At 33.3% G+C, this 17,998-nt stretch overlaps 2 long non-coding RNA genes across 2 annotated transcripts; both read right to left on the reverse strand.

Moving 5' to 3' along the window:
* Positions 1-267: 267 nt before the first annotated feature.
* Positions 268-1,619, reverse strand: LOC139486918 (uncharacterized). The gene is made up of 2 exons (XR_011655681.1): positions 1,446-1,619; positions 268-755 (listed from the first exon to the last, which is right to left on the reverse strand). It is a non-coding gene; the product is annotated as an uncharacterized lncRNA (long non-coding RNA).
* Positions 1,620-11,344: 9,725 nt separating this feature from the next.
* On the reverse strand, positions 11,345-13,125 carry LOC139484956 (uncharacterized). Its single transcript, XR_011655209.1, has 2 exons — positions 13,088-13,125; positions 11,345-12,647 (listed from the first exon to the last, which is right to left on the reverse strand). It is a non-coding gene; the product is annotated as an uncharacterized lncRNA (long non-coding RNA).
* Positions 13,126-17,998: the final 4,873 nt, after the last annotated feature.

The following is a 17,998-nucleotide window of genomic DNA, read 5'->3' on the forward strand; positions in this document are numbered from 1 at the left end:
ACATTATAGTTCGTTTCTGTGTGTGTTACATTTCGGTGTTGTGTTTCTGTTGTGTCGTAGTTCTCTTATACTTGATACGTTTTCCTCAGTTTTAGTTTGTAACCCGAACTTGTTTTTTGCCTGTATTTAGAAGATTTGTTCATGAAGTTATATAGCGCGAGTATTAGTACTTTTTTAAATGATATCTTTAAAGTTATACATTTAGATGAAGTACAGTACATTATGATCAGTAAATCGGCTCAAAATGTAATTCTTAATGCAAAAGAACAGAGATAATATTGCATTTTAATCAATAAGCCATCCCGAAAATGTCCATCTCATATGTCCGTGCAAAACACCTTGTGGAACAAATGAATTTCCAGAACGAATAAATACTACGTCGTCTTTCGACAGAGTCTTGATTACAAAACCTGTAGCGGAATCATCATCTGCAATTGTCTCTGTATCAGCATGTAAGTTTCCATGAACATGTCCGTTAACAATAAGTTCAGTCAAGATTTCGCCTTCAGTTGCAACTGAACCTCCTCCACGGACATATATTGTCCAAGAAAACGCATAAATGCCAGCTTGAGGTGCACGAAATGTTCCCGTAAAACTGTCGTATGCGTTCCCAACGTTTGTCTCTATTTTATTGAACACAATCTCCCTATGTTTATCTATTGTTGGACCATCGTCTAAATCTGTCACGAAAGCAGAAAATGCTACAGGCTGGTGAGAAGGGGTTTCTGGCAAGAGAAGTCTTTTCGAAACGACACCTGAACAAAGTCAAAAGTTTTTAATAATTAACATAACTTATATATTTGGCTTTGATTACTCCTATGTATTAAGCATTACTTTATACACGTAGAAGCCGATATTTCTTTGACATTCAAAAAATTTCTCCTTTTTCTTCATTTATTCAGAATAAACTTTTCTGGTTATTATGTTCTCAAATGTTTTACTCTTTGTTTTTCTTAACATAAGGTCAAAAGCTTCAATTATAAATTTTGTTCCAGAGACAATTTAGAGTTCAAGCTGATCTTATTTTCGTAATTATTATCTTTTGGTCGGTATCGATCGCTGCTTTTATATACTATCACTGCTCAAAAGCAGTTTCTGTCTATACTAGTCAAGCGTTATTAAATAGATGTATGTTGTGTGAATTAAATTATTCCAAGGTCTTATATTGTAATTGTGTTAAAGCTTATATTATTTCCACGCCAATAAAAGTTGAGTCAATTTGAAAACAATTCTGCTGACCATTACCAAATGTTAATCGCTTGTGTTTGGAAATAATTTGTTTACTTATATGTTCTCTTATTTTCTCAAACGAAAGCAGACGCTCGTGCATATCCCTTCAATTTGGTTTATTTCGTTTTCGCCTCTTTTAATTGTACATGTAGCTATTCCATATTTTAGAATATCAGTTATTTAGTGTTAAAATTTAGAAAATGCAGATTTCTTACCGTCATATTCAGATTTTAAAACACACTCATTGTCAAGTTTGTATTTCAGCATTTGAACTTCCTTCATTAAAAATGCGATGTTTGTGTCAGTGTCAGTTTCCGAAGAGCCAGAAGAAACAAGAAATATGGTCACAATTAATAAGTTACAAACAAACATCCTGAAAAGTGACGTAGTACAAAAATTCTTATCGGTAATGTGACATATATATATACATAATATGTAGTATTTAGTATATGGGGTCAGATTGTAATCTCATATAAGGAAATATTTCGAGAAGATCTGAGAATACTTTGTATGATTATCTAAAGCATACAAACATCTTACCATCATGTATTTTACATGGTTATTAAACGAAAAGGGAAAACTGGACCAATTAAAACGAAAAGTTCCATTTCATAGATTTTTAATTGTACACGAATGAACTATTAAGGTTAAAAAGTCTACATTTCGGCAGGCTTTGTTTTCAAATGTAGGCATCATCGCTTTCTTGTATGTGGTTATAATTGATATAAAAAGGAAAGCATGGTCTTCAAAAATACACTTAAGATAAAACAAATAGTAATTTTTGAGGTGTTAATCCAGAAATATATGACTAATCTTGCAAAATCCAAAGCTTTTTTTTTTTGGTAAGAAAATATTATCTATTATATTCTTTGTCAAAAGCTATATAGGGTTATCTAGTTCAAAAACATTAGCATAATAAATAAAGGCAACAGTAGTATATCGCTGTTCAAAACTCGTAAATCGATGGACAAAAAACAAAATCGGGGTAACAAACTAAAACTGAGGGAAACGCATCAAATATAAGAGAAGAACAACGACACAAAATTAAAATGTAACACACACTGAAACGGACTAAGCATTTGACAAAAGCCGATGAGAATAACAAATATAACATCAAAACCAAAAAAGGCTCTAATCATCATCATTTTGTCAGTAATAAAAAAACAAATCTTATATAATAAAAATACACACAATCATTCTGAAGGTGTGTAATTTCAATATTATCGGCTGTTTCTGTCATGTTGTTACTACACTCACCACCCAATGGGGTTAGATGCAGAATACAAAAAACATATTACAGTGCATCAAGTGCAACAAAACCTGAAAGAAATGATCCTCATACAGTGCTATTAAAGATCATAATTGAACATTCTAACCAACATCGAAGATAAGCACATGCAGACGACCTTAAAAAAGAAGGCAGGACAAAAATTCAAATATTAATTCTTATTCACCAGAGACTTGATGATACACGATAGAGACTGATTATTTGTGTACCAGATCTGTGTCATATTAATTCAAGAGGGTACACTCGGAAATGTCTTGTATGCTGTAAGTTTTATTATGTACATGTATATCTTTTATATTCATTTGATAAAATGTTATGTTTGCAATATCATAAGTTGTTCTATATAATAAGGATGTTCTTATCCCAAGCAGAAAACATTAGCCGTGTTTGGCACATCCTTTTTGAACTTTGATCCTCAGTGCTGTACAACTTTGTACTTTTTTTGACTTTCGAACTTTTATATCTGGGCGTCACTGGTGAGACTTGTGTGGATGAGGCGCGTTTCTGGCGTATTGAATTTTAAACCTGATGCCTTTTGTTAGCTATTATTCATGTGTTTCTTTGTCTAATATGTTCTCCTATTTATTTGTATTGTAGTCATGTAATATTATGTTGTCATTGTTATGTTATATTTAACATTGCCATTAAAGTGCGAAGTTTGTCATGCCACAAAACCAGGTTCAACCCACCATTTTTTTCTTTAAAAATGTCCTGTGCCAAGTCAGGAATATGGCCATTGTAATATTATAGTTCGTTTCTGTGTGTGTTACATGTTAACGTTGTGTTTCCGTTGTGTCGTTTACTTTCGCCTACATTTGAGTGTGAATTCACATTACTATAAGACGTGTCACGGTACTTTTCTATCCCAAATTCATGTATTTGGTTTTGGTGTTATATTTGTTATTCTCATCGGATTTTGTCTACTGATTAGTCCGTTTCTGTGTGTGTTACATTTTAATGTTGTGTCGATGTTCTCCTCTTATATTTAATGCGTTTCTCTCAGTTTTAGTTTGTTACCCCGATTTTGTTTTTTGTCCATAGATTTACGAGTTTTGAACAGCGGTATACTACTGTTGCCTTTATTTACAGTTACTGATTATTACTGAAATCATTTTGAAAGTATTAGAGTGGAAAATGTTATACAGTAAGTATTACATAACATGAATTTAACAATAATCCATGTAAAAGAGGTAATGTCCAGATTAAATTTTGCCTGCCAAACAGAAATGTTTACTTTAAAATCATCCCGTTTACATTTAATGTAATACTTTGAGCATCTTAGAAATAGACTTCACCTATTTATTACACAGACAAAAACGAAAATCTGACAAATACAGGTATTCATTAACAAATTATTTATTGTTCATTGATTATTTTCAACCTTTTGTTTCTAATCCAGTTAAAGTTACATATAAAAGCTATATATGTAGGCGATTACTTTGAGTCTCTCATTTGTTTATCTCATAAACTATACTAGAACACACCCGTGATATCACGGGTCCGTGACTGATTGAAGTATACAACTATGCGCAAGCCTTATTTGAGTATTAGTATTGTCATCTGATAAAGTCATGTCGATTATAAGATACACAATTTTTCTCTGCTTTCAAGTCTTTCTGTTTGAACCCGTTGAACTGTAACTTATCAGTTATTGGTAATATTAATTATTTTGAAAACAAAAGGTCCTGGAATGGAGTATTTTTTAATCAACAGCATTGTCCTATATAAGTTATAAATAAAGTTGAATTCTTTGCTTTGCTGTTTTACGTCATGCCCACCCAGGCGCGGATCCAGAGGGGGGGTTCCTTGGGTTGGAACCCCCCCTTTTTTTTAGATGATCAATACATTTGAATGGGGACCCCCTTTTTAAAATGGCTGGATCCGCCCCTGCCACCAACAAATTGAAAACTGTACCTATACGCCTTATTTTTAGTCCAGATTTTTAGTATTCGTATTGTTATCTTAGAACATGTAGAAAGTCTTACTGATTAAAATACTACAATAGGTAACAATTTGACAATTTAGTAGTGTCAACCCTGTGGTTATGACCCGTGTATATAGCATATTAGTCCTGAGGCTGAATACAACGTTTGGTGGTGCGCCTGTCAGATGTGGAACGTACAGATAAGGTAATAGGTAACAGGTGAATATACTATTGGTATCGGTAGCGGACTCGACCCGGAACTTCTTAATTATTGGCAATATTAATTACGTGGAAAACAAAAGGGCCTGGAGTGGTGTAATTTTTAATCTACACCTTTGTACTATATTAGTTATATATAAAGTTGAATTCTGTGATTCGTCTTTTTTACGTGATGACGACTGACAAATTGGACCTCGTAATTTTAGTATTATAGATACGGAAATGCGTTATCCTATCAGTAAAATTTTGTCACGATACTAAATTCTGAATTCTGATTATTTTGATATGGGAATGAGACTATTTATCGGACGGTGTTCGGCCCATCTGTATGTTTTTTTTCATTTTGTCAGAAATAAAACTGAGTCTTATATAATATATATATAATTATATACACAATCATTCTGAAGGTGTCTAATTTCAAATTGTACCAGCTGTTTCTATCACGTTGTTACTACACTCACCACCCAATGGGGTTAGATGCAGAAAAAAAAACATATTACAGTGCATCAAGTGCAACAAAACTTAAAAGAAATGATCCTCATACAGTGCTATTAAAGATCATAACTGAACATTCTAACCGACATCGAAGATAAGCAAAGACGACCTTAAAAAAGAAGGCAGGACAAAAATTCAAATATTAATTCTTATTCACCAGAGACTTGATGATACACGATATATAGAGACTGATTATTCGTGTACCACTGTACAGATCTGTATCGCATTAATTCAAGTGTGTACACTCAGAAATGTCTTGCATGCTTTACAGTTACTGATTATAACTGAAATCATTTTGAAAGTATTAGAGTGGAAAATGTTATAAAGTAAGTATAACATAACATGAATTTAACATCTTCAATGATCCATGTAAAAGAGATAACGTGTCACGGTACTTTTCTATCCCAAATTCATGTATTTGGTTTTGATGTTATATTGGTTATTCTCATCGGATGTTGTCAAATGCTTAGTCCGTTGCTGTGTGTGTTACATTTTAATGTTGTGTCGTTGTTCTTCTCTAATATTTAATGCGTTTCCCTCAGTTTGTTACCCCGATTTTGTTTTTTGTCCATAGATTTATGAGTTTTGAACAGCGGTATACTACTGTTGCCTTTATTTATTCAGATTAAATTTTGCCAGCCAAACAGAAATGTATACTTTGAAATCATTCCATTAACCAAATATGGTTAATGTAATACTTTAAGCATCTGAGAAATAGACTTCACCAATATAAATGAATCATAAACATGATGTCATTAATTGTCAGATGAACAATGCCAGTACTTTCAGATATGTACTTAGTGGTTTTTTATGAGATCTATAGGTACCCTGACACTTACACTCTGTGTTTTTGTTAGATGTATTTCTGCTTTGTGACGATCTAATGAGTTAAGCCATTTTCAACTGATTTTTATAGTTTGTTATTATGTTGTACATACTGTTACACCGCTGACCCATAATCTGGTTAGCGCGCCTTCAAACTAGTTTAATCCCGTCCAACCTGTTTTTGTGGTTGTCGTTTTTTGCTGTATATCGTATTTTATTTTCTCTCGTTATTTTGTATATGCATCATGCCGTTCGTATTTACGACTGCATTGTTTTACATTTATCATTTCAGGGTCATTTACAGCTGACTATGTGGTATCATTTTTACTTATTATTGAAGGCCGTACAGTGATATATACTTCGGGGTCATTTTGTCTCTTATAGAGAGATGTCTCTTTTTAGTAATAAAACCATCTTGTACAATTCAAAATCCTTTCATACAACACAACATACATAACATATAGTTAATATTTTGCTCATAGCGTCTGATAAATTTAACCATGAAAATTAATTTAGACTTTTAAACCATGAAATTGAGGTCAATGTCAGACAGACATTTATAATGTACTATACTATCGTTTTATATACCAAAATATATTTGACCTGATGCGTTAATACCTGAGAAACAGACAATACCGTGAAAACCTGTGAAAATAAGGACATGGCCAGATGGTACCTGCCAGGCAGACATGTACACATTACAATCATTCCATACACCAAACATACAGACTTAAGCTTGACCACGAAATTTAAAACTTGATCACTCATTTGCACTTATAACGAGTGAGAAAATTGCATGAAAATAAATATCAGTTTTTAGTAGCCTCTGAGGAATGAAAATGAGGTGATATGACAGACGAAAATATCATAACACAATGCGTTTGTATAGATAGAAGAAGGAGATGAATACATGGTATGCATCATCCAGGTCCTCCGTACGGGGCGTCGAATGGGACTTTTGTGTTTTTGTACTCGAAATTCAATTTTGTACGGACAAAAGTGAGATTTGTTCAACAAAAATGATTTCAGTTTAACAAAATTTGTAGCATACTACAAATTTAAATTTTGTCATACAAAAAGTAAGATCTCAAAAGTACCGAACTCAGGAAAGTCCACAATCTCAAGGCAAAACCAAACAACAAAACGCATCAAAAACGAATGGACAAGAACTGTCATATTCCTTTCAGTTGACAAAAGTCTATTTTTGTATGCAAAATAAGTTTAGTTTGGATTCTGTGAACTAATTTGCTTACAAAATCGACTTTTGTGACACAAAATTGTCTTTTGTGAGACAAAATTGACTTTTGTGAGACAAAATTGACTTTTGTGAGACAAAATTTACTTTTGTGAGACAAAATTGACTTCTGTGAGGCAAAATTGACAAAATAGAATTTCGTCTCACAAAATTGACAAAATTGACAAAATTGAATTTTGTCGTCACAAAATTGACTTTTGTGAGACAAAATTGACTTTAGTGAGACAAAATTGTCTCACAAAAGTCAATTTTGTCTCACAAAATTGAATCTTGTCTCACACAATTGACTTTTGTGTTTTAATTTCAATATCAGGTGACAAAAGTCAATTTTGTATGCAAATAAGTTTATATTTGCATACCTTTTTGACAAAATTGACTTTTGTCATGACAAAAATGAATTTTGTCATGACAAAAAGGAATTTTGTCATGACAAAAAGGAATTTTGTCTACAAAATGAATTTTGTCATCACAAAATTGAAGTTCTCATAAAACAAGTCTGTATCACATAGTTTTGTAAGACAAAAATGATTTTGTTATAACAGAATTCAATTTTGTACAAAACCACAAGAGTCCCATTCGGCGCCCCGTACTCCGTCCCCTGAAAAATAATGATGTGTACATAAATGTTCGTCCGTTGCCTCCATCGCCGCCGAATTATAATCACTATGTCTCTCACATTCTTTTACTTTTGTCGTACCTCAGACAAGAACAAAAATAAAAAATTTTGACAAATACAGGTATTCATTAACAAAGTATTTATAGTTCATTGATTATCTTGAACCTTTCGTTTTTAATCCAGTAACAGTTTCATATAATAACTATGTAGGTGACTGCTTTGAGCCTCTCAATTATTTATCTCTTAAACTATCTACGGAAATGCGTTCTCCTATCAGCAAACTGTTGTCACGATACTACATTGTCAATTTAGATTTTAAGAATATGGAAATAAGACTATTTAAACTATTTGCTGCGATCGTACTTTTGACTGGAGCCTGCTCTTCTTTGACAGAAAAAGATGATGTGATCCAAGTCTTGTTAAAAGAAATTCAAAAGTTGGGAAATAAAGTTGAAAGGCTTGAAACAGAATGTGTGCTGAAATCAGATTTATCAGGTAACAGCGACAAATGCTTTTATAATGCACGTTGTAATAATTTGTTACTGGCTTTTTCAGTATTAATTGAGTCATTCATATAACGGACTCTGTGATTGTTTATTCTACATTGGCTAAATGTAAAGAGGATGGTTGAGTTCTCAAAATGTGTATTATTTCAGTGTAAATTGACGTCACACTGAACTGCAAAATATATAAAGGAACAAAAATTATAAAAAAAAAACCATATAAGACTAACAAAGGCCAGACGCTCCTGACTTGGGACAGTCTCAAGAATGTGGTGAGCGTAACCTCATGTTTAAACATGATTTTTTGAGAACTCAACCATCCTATTTACGTTTAGCTAATGTAGAATAAACAATCACAAAGCAATGCGCACAGTATAAAAATCAGTTTAAAAGAAGTCCGAGTACGATCTCAGAATAGGTAACAAAAGAAATTATGAAACTAACTTAAATATTTTCCAGACGAAAGACAAAGACGTCTTCTACTAGTCTTTGACAAGATTGAGACAAATCTCGGCAACGGATATGACACTTATTCTGGAACTTTTCGTGCACCTAAAGACGGAGTTTATGCTTTTACATGGACAATATTCGTCCATGGTGGTGGGTCAGGTGGAAATGGTGAAGTCTGGACAGAATTGGTAATCAACGGACAGATTCATGGATCATTGCATGCTGACACGGAAACTGCAGGCGACGACGATTCATCAACTGGTTTTGTTATAAAGGTGCTCAATAAAGATGACATTGTTTTTATTCGCACCTCAAACATGGCAGTACCCCAAGGACCCCTTCATTCTAACTATATGAGATGGACATTCTCTGGTTGGCTAATTGAATGATCTATTGTTATTCGAGAATTAAATTTTATTAAAACTTATGAAATGCATTTCTCATTTGTATCCTTTGAAAAAATCGTCAATATCAGGAAATCATGATTAAGTCATTGAAGATATTGATTGTTTGTGATGATCATATGTGATCAATCTGATAAAAGAGAGGTGGATTATCAAACTCATGATATAAAATCGATGACGAACAGCTCGGCAACGCCAATCTAAGACAAGAAAACGACTAAGTCGACAAAACACAATATAGAAAAATTAAAGACTGGGCAACAGGAACCCCACCTATAAGACCAAGGGTTATCTCATGTGACCTAAAAGGGTAGGCAGATCGTGCTCTACATATTACCCCCTTTGTTTATAACATGTTTATTACATTGGTTGCAATGAATTACATTGATTTCCCAGTTAGATAAAAACCGATAATTTCACATGTGAAATAAACGTGGTTATTTCACTCTCTGACGTTATACAACAATAGGCGTTGTCAAGACGTCGATAACGTCGGATCAAAACAAATTGTCAATGCGTAGGAAAAAGATATAGTTCCTTACATTTTCTACATTAATTTCATAAAAAAAAAGCCATTTGCCAATGTAATAAAAAGAATAACTAATCGCCGTATTTGAATATCAAAAATAAGACAACTTGTGACCGAACGCCGCTATGGATCAAACTCGTGCTGCGCACTCGTTTAATCCATGCGTCGTTCGGTCACGCGTTGTCTTATTTTTGATATTCAAATACGGCGATTAGTTATACTATAATTCACATCACTCTACCAAAAAGAAAAAAAAACTTTGACCAGGATAATACGATATGATAACAGTTTTAAAAGAAAACCATATCCGTCCTTTTATAATTAAATATACTAGAACACGTACACCCGCGAAATCGCGGTCATTCAGAGCGTAGTTTAAAGTATGTAAAGTGTTTTTGGAAGAATTTTGTAAAATATTGAATGACTGGAGAATTTCAGCAAAAGTATCATAAGTCATAGGTCATTATTTCCAAAACTCCCAATTTTTGGTTTTCTATCAATTTCAATATGAACATACATTTAAAATTGAGAATGGAAATGGGGAATGTGCCAAAGAGACAACAACCCGACCATAGAAAATCAAAGCGCGAAAGCGCTGTAAAGGCAGTTAATTACAGGTTGTGTGTATTTCTAGTCCAGTTATATCATTATCTTCCATAGAACAGAGGTGGTTTGTAGTATTTAAGATTTAGAGTTCTCTTGTACCTAGTTCACCTATATCTATAGTCTACTGTTTACAGTATATTTTCTGTACCTCGCCATGAAATGCATTTTTAAGACATAAGAACTTTTCCTTTTTAATGTAAATGAAACTATTTTTAATTATTGATTATATACACATATTCAATTACTCCTATTCTATGAAAAATAATTCACAAAGATTGACTAGTCTCCGTTCTGTGTGTATTGCTAGAACATCAAGTAACATAATAGTTAATGTACATAGTAACATGTCAACTCTTTTGAAGACAGAACTTTTTTAAAATTCTCCCTCCAAGCAAAATTATTTTTCAGTATAAACATGATAAAGTTATCTACCTGTATTAATGACCTAGAGACTCTCAAGAGCCTGTGTCGCTCACCTTGGACGGTCTATGTGCATATTAAACAACGGACACATATAAAATGACAAAATTGTGTTTTTGATGATGGGGATGTGTTTGTAGATCTTTCTTTACTGAACATTTTTGGTGCTACAATTATCTCTATCTATAATAAACATGGCCCAGTATTTACAGTTGAAAATATTTTTTAAAAATTAACAAAAAATACAAAAATTTATGAAAATTGTTAAAAATTGACTATAAAGGGCAATAACTCTTTAAGGGGTCAACTTAAAAATTTTGGTCATATTGACTTATTTGTAGATCTTACTTTGCAGAACATTATTGCTGTTTACAGTTTATCTCTATCTATAATAATATTTAAGATAATAACCAAACTCTGCAAAATTTCCTTCAAATTACTAATTTGGGGGCAGCAATCCATCAACGGGTTGTCAGATTTGTCTGAAAATTCCTGGGCAGATAGATCTTCACTGAAGAGACAATTTCACCCTATGTCAGATTTGCTCTAAATGCTTTGGTTTCAGAGTTATAAGCCAAAATCTACATTTTACCTGTATGTTCTATTTTTGGCCATAGTGGCCATCTCGGTTGGTTGACCGGGTCTAACCACACATTTTTTAAATTAGATACCGCAATGATGATTTTGGCTAAGTTTGGTTAAATTTGGCACAGTAGTTTCAGAGAAGATTTTTTGTAAAAGTTTATGGACGACGAAACCAAGTGATGAGTCAGGTCAGGTGAGCTAAAAAGGAGTTTTTAATCAAGGTAACAATGACATCTGGTGGCCATAAAAGCTGTCTCATTAGCATTTTAACCACTTCCCATATTTGCTTTTAAGACAATAGAAGAAAATTATTCAATGCAAAAACAAAACTTACTTGTAAATATGAAATTCTCTTTACAGTATGAGTTTTTCTCATTGTTGGAGATTGTACAGTAGTACAGTCCTGTAACTGCTTATATCCATTTCTTATCCCCTTTAGTTTGATAAACTCACAGAATATCATATATTTACATTGTGCCACATCTCCTTATTTTTATATGCATTACAATAACATGAACAATTGTAATTCAAATCTATATATCAAAGCAAAATGAATTTCACTACTTTCATTCATGCATCCTTTGGAAAAATATAAGTTCTAAAATGACACAATATACGTTTATTTATATAAAAATAATATTTAGTTTTCGACTCTTAACAGGTATAAACAAGAATGTGTCCCCAGTACACGAATGCCCCACTCGCACTATCATTTTCCATGTTCAGTGGACCGTGACATTGGGGTAAAAACTCTAATTTGGCATTAAAATTAAAAAGATCATATCATAGGGAACATGTGTACCAAGTTTGAAGTCGATTGGACTTCAACTTCATCAAAAACTACATTGACCAAAAACTTTAACCTGAAGAGGGACAGACGGACGGACGAACAGACGCACAGACCAGAAAACATAATGCCCCCCTACTATCGTAGGTGGGGCATAAAAATGCACAGCTGTGTCATGATTTGTGAAATCTGTGCTGAAAACAAAGCATTTATGGTGTTTGAGTAATTCCATCTGTGAAGCTCAACATTAGCTCGTCAGTTGGTGGTGGACAGTTATAAATCTTTCCTGCAGGATGAATGTACATCTGTTCAGGAAAACCAATTTCACAAATCAAAACTTTCCTCTAGATTTCTCCTACAATATTCATCCAGTTTAGTTCTTTTGGTTTAACGGGACACCGTCCTGATTTTTAATTTTGTAAACCATTCAGTCTCTTGCTTACAAATGGTGCATGAAAATAGGATGGGAATGCATGGCAGTAGACAAGTCTCTATAAAGTGGTCATGTGCCCTGAAAAAAGTTTTATAACATTAGCTTTTTTGAAACTTGTGAAAGACTTGTGCAACACACATACCTAAATAACTATAACATAGGTGGAGAGCATCATTCATGTCAATGTTTTGTTCCTGTTTACATTGTCATTGATATTTTTCAAGAAAGCCCGAGGCATAGCTCATGAATTCTTGTCATTACAACCGAAATTTACATAATTACTGCTAAAATAATTATCAGTATAATATATCTCTTGTAGAAAAACCATACAATTGTAGTATTAACCAAAAAATGTCAAACAGATGATATTGAATCGTAATCCCAAAAGTTATGACGTCTTGAATTCACCCCCCTTTTTATTCTAAAACGATAATTGCGGTTGCAAACAGACTTTGGTTTACTTGCATGGCGATTATATAAATAACAGTATATATTTCTTAAAGAAAATAAAGTTTTACCATGAATAGTTTCCTGAACGTAGTCGTTTTCAGTAAAACAACAGCTGATTGATATGGGTTCTACGATTGCATCGCACATGACAATCTACGTTTGAGCCATGGCGTTGATCCAACTTTTCCTTCTTATTAAGTCATTTAGAAATGCAAGTCCTCCTCTTAAATGACACTCAGGTACACACCAACAAGGACTAGGCATCGTTAATTGTGTGATTGTTTTCAGTGCAAAAACGGAAGTTAAGGACGGAACTGACTGGTCTCACTAATAAGAGACAAGAAGAATTTTAGAGACAAACAGCGACAAGAAGTTTAATTTAGTGACGAAGTGACAATAACTAACAAGGGACAAGCGAATCGTAATTCTCTCACGAGGCTATTCTCATTTGATGTGATAGGGTGAAGCTACACCTATCAAATATGTCCCTATGAAAAAGAAGAATTTCACTGTTAGAAAGGAAATGATATTGCATGGTTTTGATTCAATAAATTCTTTAAAAGGAAATTGAAATTTTTTTGTTTTGATGGCCAATTTTTGGCGTGTGCATAAAATATATATTTTTTTTATATCTAATAAAAACTATTCCCTTTCTTCTTAATAAAAACATATTTTTATCTATCAATGTACAGTAATATAAAAAATGTTTTATAACCGCCCCTATAATAAAAAATAATGCATGTTTTTTTTAATATCTATGGGGAATAAGTTGTTGCAATGACATTTATTTTATTTATGTATAGTCGCTATATAGTCTTCTTGACGCTTCTTCTCGCTAAATTAATTATATTGTCGCTTCTTATCGCTATTTTAATTTTATTGTCGCTTCTTATCACTTTTTGACGCTTCTTGTCTTTAATTAGTGGAACCCTATTCAGGAACGATAATTTCATATTTTACATAACTGAGACCGAAATAACTATAACGTCATACGGCTTCACGTACAGAAATACTTTAAATTGTATCTTATGCAATATAATTCACGGTCAGTCGACATTTAATTATAATATCATGTTATATCAACGAGTGATTTTAAAATATCTTTAGATCGCAAATAGTACTCGAAATTGAACGGACCTCTTTCCACACGGAATTCGAATAATGATAGTTTGTAATCAGATTGACTGCTTATAATGCAAAAGACACATTAATAAACATATTTTTAAAACGAACAATACACACTGATCGTTTCTTTATTTCCCAATGTAAATGAAAGGAACAAAAACCAATACATACCACAAAAAGTAGAGGAGAAATTTAAACATTTCCGGATCTATTTCTTGCAAAATGACCCCCAGCAAAGATTTGCGTAAGGAAAGATGAACCTCATGACTTGAAAGTCAGGCCTTAAAGCACTGCCTTTAAAAACAACAGTAGAAGTTCACCAACAGGTCTTCAATGTAGCGAGAAATTCCCGCACCCGGAGGCGTCCTTCAACTGGCCCCTAAACAAATATATACTAGTTCAGTGATAATGAACGCCATACTAATTTCCAAATTGTACACAAGAAACTAAAATTAAAATAATTTAGTATGTTATGAACATTTAAGTAAGGAGCCTGTAATTCAGTGGTTGTCGTTTGTTTATGTGTTACATAAAATTGAGAATTGAAATGGTGAATGTGCCAAAGAGACAACAACCCGACCATAGAAAAAAACAACAGCAGAAGGTCACCAACAGGTCTTCAATGTAGCGAGAAATTCTCGCACCCGGAGGCGTCCTTCAACTGGCCCCTAAACAAATATATACTAGTTCAGTGATAATGAACGCCATACTAATTTCCAAATTGTACACAAGAAACTAAAATTAAAATAATACAAGACTAATAAAGGCCAGAGGCTCCTGACTTGGGACAGGCGCAATAATGCGGCGGGGTTAAACATGTTTGTGAGATCTCAACCCTCCCCCTATACCTCTAGCCAATGTAGAAAAGTAAACGCATAACAATACGCACATTAAAATTCAGTTCAAGAGAAGTCCGAGTCTGATGTCAAAAGATGTAACCAAAGAAAATAAACAAAATGACAATAATACATAAATAACAACAGACTACTAGCAGTTAACTGACATGCCAGCTCCAGACTTCAATTAAACTGACTGAAAGATTATGATTTCATCATATGAACATCAGGCACAATCCTTCACTTTAGGGGTTTAGTACCATACCATCATAACATATATGAGAAGAACATACCCCGTGTCATGCCAACAACTGGTTTTTGAATGAATGTGTTTAGTTCCGATGCAAAGACCCTATAAGTGAATCATTATTAACGCCAAAATATGCAATCTTTAATGACCTGACAACAGTATCGTAACTATATCCCTTCTTAATAAGTCTATTCAAAGGTTTTGTTAGTTTTTGAGGTGAATACTGACACCTTTGTGCTTTATAAAGAATATTTCCATAAAAAATTGGATGTGAAATACCTGAACGTATAAGAAGTCTGCATGTTGAGCTATATTTACGAATGATGTCCTTATACCGATGATAAAATTTAGTAAATGTTTTGACTAGTTTGTGATATCGAAAACCCTGGTGTAATAATTTTTCAGTAATACATAAATTTCTCTCGTTAAAATCTAAAACATTGTTACATACACGAGCGAATCGTACAAGTTGAGATATATAAACACCGTAAGATGGTGACAAGGGAACGTCACCATCTAAAAATGGATAATTAACGATAGGAAATGAAAAATTATCTCTTTTATCATAAATTTTAGTATTCAGCTTTCCGTTAGTGATATAGATATCAAGATCGAGAAAAGGGCAGTGGTCATTGTTAGTATTAGCTTTATTTAAAGTAAGTTCAACAGGATAAATTTCTTTAATATACATACTGAAGTCGTCATTATTGAGAGCCAAAATATCATCCAAATATCTAAAAGTATTATTAAATTTGTTTATCAGATGTTGTTTCGATGGATCTTTGCTTAATTTTGTCATAAATTGTAACTCATAGCAATACAAAAACAGGTCCGCAATAAGTGGTGCACAGTTAGTCCCCATTGGAATTCCGATAATCTGACGATATACGGAATCCCCAAAGCGAACAAAAACGTTATCTAGTAAAAATTCAAGGGCATATATAGTATCAAAGCATGTCCAATTGACATAGTTCTTTTGTTTATTGCTATTAAAAAATGACCTAAAAGAGTTTGAACATATATATTCACATTCTGACTTTTTAAATGCCCATTTAATTAGGTGTGTGATTTTTTTCTTAATGAGAATGTGAGGTAATGTGGTATAAAGGGTAGAAAAATCAAAACTTTGAACAGATTTAAAATCACCAATATAAGCATGCAATTTATCAAGTACTTCCAACGAGTTCTTGACACTCCAAAAGAAATTAATTCCACTATTTTCGAAGGCCTTATTTGAACAATTTATTATAAGGTTTTTAATTGTACCAAGTGTGCTGGTAAGAAGAATAGACAATTTAGTAGTGAAATATTCGTTTTTTCGTTCATTTTTTGTGCATAAATAAGGCCGCTAGTTTTCTGGTTTGAATTGTTTTACATTGTCAGTTCGGGGCCTTTTAAAGCTGAGTATGGGGTATGGGCTTTGCTCGTTGTTGAAGGTCGTACGGTGATCTATAGTTGTTAATTTCTGTGTCATATTGGTCTCTGGTGGAGAGTTGTCTCAACATGGCAATCATACCTACCACATCTTCTTTTTTTTGTAATCAATGAAAAGATTTAATGACTGGAGAATTTTAGAAAAGGTATCAAAAGTTCACATGAATATTTTTAGCGCTTATCTAGAGTTGTCTCAACATGGCAATTATACCACATCTTCTTTTTCTTTTGTAATCAATGAATTTTGTAAACGATTTAATGACTGGAGAATTTTAGAAAAGGTATCAAAAGTTCACATGAATATTTTTAGCGCTTATCTGTATATTATGAACATTCATTACAGTAACTATATAAATATAGTGTATTTACTTTCAATTCTAAGTTTACTAATCGATTCATGGTGGTCATTGGTATAGTACAGTGGCGGATTTATTTTTGCCGATCAATGCATTTGTATCGGGACATATGTTTTGCACCCCCCCCCCCCCCTTTGCCCTGTTTGCCCTGGGTTAGCACCCCCCTTTCGAAAATTCCTGCATCCGCCCCTGTAGTATACACACGTGAGTATACAGACTCTCTCTTTAATAAACTCTGTGACCGCCGTAGATAGTAAAATTCTAAGTTTACTAATCGATCCATGGAGGTCATTGATATGGTATACAGACTCTTTCTATTTAATAAACTCTGTGACCGCCGTAGATAGTAAACTTGAAAATGATAGCAGATAGAATTCTGAAAATACACTTTATTCTTTGTATATGTTTGTTCAAAGTATACAGAAAAACGCAAACCGGAAGTCTAATCTGACTTAAAACTTCGTCCAATGACGGGACATTTTCCGGATGCCTTTTTTCTCGTTTTTCTCCCAAAATAACTCAATCTGAATAATCATATGAATGGATGACAAATGCGACTTAATAGTATAGATATATTCCACGCTTCACTCAAAATGTACTTCGGTCATCGCCTTTGCAAAAAGAAAGATTTAATTCTTTTTTTATTATGTTGATGTGCATAAATATATAGCTCTATTACAACTGTCACAAAAACTTTACATGATCCAAGAAAATGAGGTCAAGGTCAGATAAACATAACTGGAAATACATGTAAACATTACAGTCATTCCATATAGAGTCAAATGTTTAAAGCATAGTTGACCTATGGCACAGGGGCGGATCCAGCCATTTTAAAAAGGGGGGGGGTCCCAACCCAGAGTAAAGGGGGTGTTCCAGCTTTATGCTCCCATTCAAATGCATTGATCGGCCAAAAAAAGGGGGGTTCCAACCCCCGGAACCCCCCCCCCCTCTGGATCCGCGCCTGTGGCACTGTGCCAC

The sequence above is a fragment of the Mytilus edulis genome, chromosome 8 (genome assembly GCF_963676685.1).
Source record: "Mytilus edulis chromosome 8, xbMytEdul2.2, whole genome shotgun sequence".
NCBI lineage: Eukaryota > Metazoa > Mollusca > Bivalvia > Mytilida > Mytilidae > Mytilus > Mytilus edulis.